Here is a 4,757-nt window from a genome sequence, read left to right on the forward strand (position 1 = left end):
GACTTTGAGGTGAAGTATATCCAGGGGAAGGAGAATGTCGTAGCTGATGCTTTGAGTCGCAGGAAACATGTGATATCATCTATGACTCTTAGTGTCGATTTGAGATGTCAGATACTTCAGGCACTCCCCACTGATTCATGGTATCTGGAGGTGTGCAGTGAGATCAATTCAGGGAGATCCTTGGAGGGAAAGTTTTCAGGCTATGTCCTAGAGTCAGATGGCCTTTTGAGACTTTCAGGAAGGATCTATGTGCCGCTACTGGATGAGCTTCGCATATTGATCCTATCAGAGGCCCATCGTGCACCTTACTCGGCACATCCAGGTGTCAAGAAGATGCATGCAGATTTGCGACGTTTATTCTTTTGGTCCGGGATGAAGCGCGACATTGCTGATTTTGTGGCTAGATGTCTTGAGTGTCAGAGAGTCAAGGCAGAACACCAGCATCCGGCAGGACTTTTGCAACCGAATCTCATTCCTTCATGGAAGTGGGACATCATCTCTATGGATTTCATATTAGGATTACCTATGACTCTTCGTCGTCATGATGCTATCATGGTCACCGTTGATCGGTTGACCAAGGTGGCACATTTTGCACCAATCAGGTCTTCCTACACTGCAGCTTCAGTAGCTAATGTCTTCATGCGTGACATTGTGAGACTACATGGTATTCCCCGAAAGATCATTTCGGATAGGGATCATGTTTTCACTTCCGCATTTTGGACATCACTACAGCATGATCTTGGAGCACAGTTGAACTTCAGTTCAGCATATCACCCAGAGACAGATGGGCAGACAGAGAGAGTGAATCAGGTTCTCGAGGATATGTTGAGGATGTACGTGATGGATAGGCAGACTCATTGGGAGGACTATCTCTACCTAGTGGAGTTTTCTTACAACAACGGGTATCACAGTTCTATTGGCATGGCACCTTTCCAAGCCTTATATGGACGCCCTTGTCGTACACCTTTGAGTTGGGATAGCCTTGAGGATCGCATCCTGTTGGGCCCAGAGATGCTTCGTGACATGGAGCAACAGGTGGTGCGTATCCGAGAGCACTTGACAACAGCACAGGATAGGCAGAAGAAGTATGCCGATGCTCATAGGTCAGATAAGCAGTTTGCTGTGGGTGAGAAGGTTTTCTTGAGAGTGCGTCCGCGGAAGAGTCCGATCCATTATGGAAAGGGCTCGAAGCTAGCACCTCGCTTTGTGGGACCATTCGATATTCTTGAGAGGATTGGTCCAGTTGCCTATCGTCTTGCTTTACCGCCCAGCCTTGCTCGCATTCACGATGTTTTCCATGTTTCAGTACTTAGACAGTATATTCCTGATGTTGTACATATTCTTGATTGGAATGCATTACAGGTAGAGGACGGGCAGCTGGCTTTGGAGCCAAGTCGTATTCTGGAGCAGCGGGAGTTGACCCTCAGGGGTCGAACCATAGAGCAGGTAAGGGTCCAATGGGACCCTACTGATGACTCTTCAGCGACATGGGAGGATGCATCTACATTACGGGATTTATATCCCTATTTGTTTATAGGCTTCCAGGAGTAAGCCTAAGTCTAGGGGGGGTGGATGTAGTGCCTGCCCCTAGTTTACATTTTTCGAGCTACATTTATGTTATGATTGCCAAACTCTTTTAGGCCAATTTATGTTTGATGAGTAGTATTATTATTTTAGAGATTATCAGATGATGTTTACACTCAGTTTATTATATGATGAGATTACTTGGTACCCTATATTTCATGCATGTATGATGATTATTCAATGGTTTTAGTTATCGATGATGATTAGTTAGATGGCTTATTATTTCATGTGCCTCTTATGGATACTTACCCCATACTGCATGTGTATGGTGTGCGTGCTGTTTTATTTATGTATGGTGTTTCTGATATGGTTAAGGAAGGGAGTCGTAGTCACCTGCTAGTTGGGATCTACACGATGCACCACTTCCTGCCATTGCCTGTTTAGCTTAGAATATTGTGTTTGTACATGCGTGAATTTTATGCAGGTTGCAGGTACCGGGTATCGACTTCCCTGAATTGTCAGGATGAGCGTACCCTATCGCACTGTCTCAATGGTAAGAGAGGGGAGATAAACTCTTAAGTCCAAATCCTAAACCCTCTAGCCAATTGTCCTAATTGATAATTAGGACAAGTATCTGAGTTAGTACCCTCCGAATGCATCAAATGATGTAATTTTGTGATTATAACCTTTTTGTTTGATGTGGTATGTATTTTTTTCTATGATGGGTTTTCGTATGTTGCTTTATGAGTCCTTGGTGTATTTTTCTATTAATTAAGTCTAATTAAAAAGACAAATTAATGATTTAATTTAATAAGGAATTATTATGATATCTTTATATTTAATTAATTAATTAATTAATTAAATAAAAGAATTAAAGTTGGAAATTAAAGTTTAAGATATATTTAGAATAGGATAATATTTATTTAATTTAATAATAATATATTTGGAGTTCATTTTTAAATAAATGCTAAGTATTATTGTTATTTAAATTAATTAAATATGTTATCAATTAAGTTCTAAAATAAATTAAAAAGTTGAAAGATATTAATTTTATTAAGAATTCTAGATCACATGATCTAAACATGAGTTAAATATAAGAATTAAATTAAAAGATTAAATTATAAAAATTAATAATGTTATTTTAATTTCTTAAAAGTGCACATAAGATTTAAAGTAATAAATTAATTAAGAATTGAAGTCAAGTGAAATTTTAAATAAAGTTATTTAATCATTCAACTTAATGTGCATGAAAGTTGAATGCAAAAGAATTAGAAAAGATAATAAAAGTTAATTTGAGTTAACTGAGTTGTGCAAAGAGTCTTCTCGGGTAAACGCACAATTAGTGCCCTGAATTGAGGAGAATTTTCTTATCACAACTTTGGGGATTCATTTTTTTTTGGAGAGAGGAATTTGGATGGGAATTAGGAGGAAGACAATTTTTGGAAGAAAATTTCAGAAGGCTGATACGAAGAAAGTCTCGAAGGGAAAGGTTATTGAGAGGAGCGAATTCGCATACAGTTTTCTGGAGGTTGCATAATAGAATCAGGATCAGGTAGGGTCTTGTGTTTTTTATCCATTAAATTTGCAATTATCCCTTCCTGCCTTCTTCGTGTCTGGGGTTTGTAGATATGAATTCTCTGTTATAAAAGTTTTAAGCTTTCAATCTTGTGAAGCTATTAATTATTCGTCAATAATTTCTGTATCCATGGAGACTGGATGAATTAATTAGAACCCTTGTTTTCCTGATTTAGAAATTAAGATCTAATTTGATAAGGGTTTTGTTTTTAATGAAATTGAGAAGTTCTAGATAAATAAATAAATAAAAATAAATAAATAAATATATATATATATATATAAATATATATATATATTTATATTTTTCATATTTACCCTTTTGAAGAAATTGCTTTATAAAAAAAAAAAAAGAAAAAAAAAAAAAAAAAGAATTTAACAAAATTATTTTTGTTAAAATAAAAATTTATTTTATTGTTTAGAATAAAATCAAATCAAATTTTTAAAAAATATATATATATATAAAAAATAATATATATTTAAATATTATATAGTGGGGGGGAGGGAATTACCCCGTACCCGCCCCCACTTTCGGCGCAGGCTGATAGTACCTGCGTCGCAGGTACTGCGACGGCAGGTACAGAGTACCTGCCGCCGCAGGCCCTGCGACCGCAGGCCTGCGGCCAAAGCCGACGGGCTTTAAACGTGGGGAAGAATTTAATTCCGTTTTTTTTTTTTTTTTTTTAATTTTTTTTTTATATAATTTTTTTTAATGATTAAAAAATGAAATTTTATTTAATTAAAAATTTTAAATAATAAAAATTATAATATATTCAATTTTTATAATATATTAAACTTTTTAAATATTTAATAAATAAATATTAATTGCATAGATATAGTTGTAGATTTTAATTTATTAATAATTTTGTTTAAATATTAATAAATTAACAATTAGTAGTGGGATTAAAATAATTAATTAGATTTAATGAATATTGATTAATTTAATTAAAATTAGTTTAATTAAGTTAATTAATAATGAATTTTATTTGACTAAATTATAAATTTGGATATTGATTTAATGAAAGTTATTATAGAAATGGGTTATTCGAAAAAGGGTAGTTGTGAAAACTTTGTTACTTGAATTCGACATTAAACTAAATCACAAACCTTACCTTAACTTAAATAATATACTTTCAGATCCAATCTCTGAGACTTTGATGTTGTCTTTATACTTTGAATGTTTTGGGGTTGGTTTAGCGTTGACCAGTTCAGGTTGTTACCAGAGGCTCGGGGTTTGTGAATGTGATGTCTTGATGATTTGGTCTCGATCTTTCTTAAACCTGACCATGGTAATGTGATGAAGTGCTCTATGACATGATTGTGTTTACTGTTTGTGATTGCTTTCCAGTTCCTTGTGTGAAGCTGAGATGTATGTATTTGAGAATACCTAACTTAACCATTTCTGAGTCTCGATCAGTTATACTTGTATTACTTTCTGGTTGCTCATTAGAGAACCATTGGATTTTGTGACTTATCATTGATGCCTTCAGTTGCTGATAGAGAACTGTCGTGATTACTTGATTACTATTTGATGTTATCTGTTGCTCATGAAGAACTGATATATTTTGTGGATTATCTTTTTATGATATTTTCAGTTGCTCGCATAGGACTGAGATGGTTTTATTATGATTCTTTGATTTATAAGTTCATGAGCTAGGGTA

Source organism: Cupressus sempervirens, chromosome 1 (genome assembly GCF_028749045.1).
Source record: "Cupressus sempervirens isolate cs-2001-9-10 chromosome 1, ASM2874904v1, whole genome shotgun sequence".
NCBI lineage: Eukaryota > Viridiplantae > Streptophyta > Pinopsida > Cupressales > Cupressaceae > Cupressus > Cupressus sempervirens.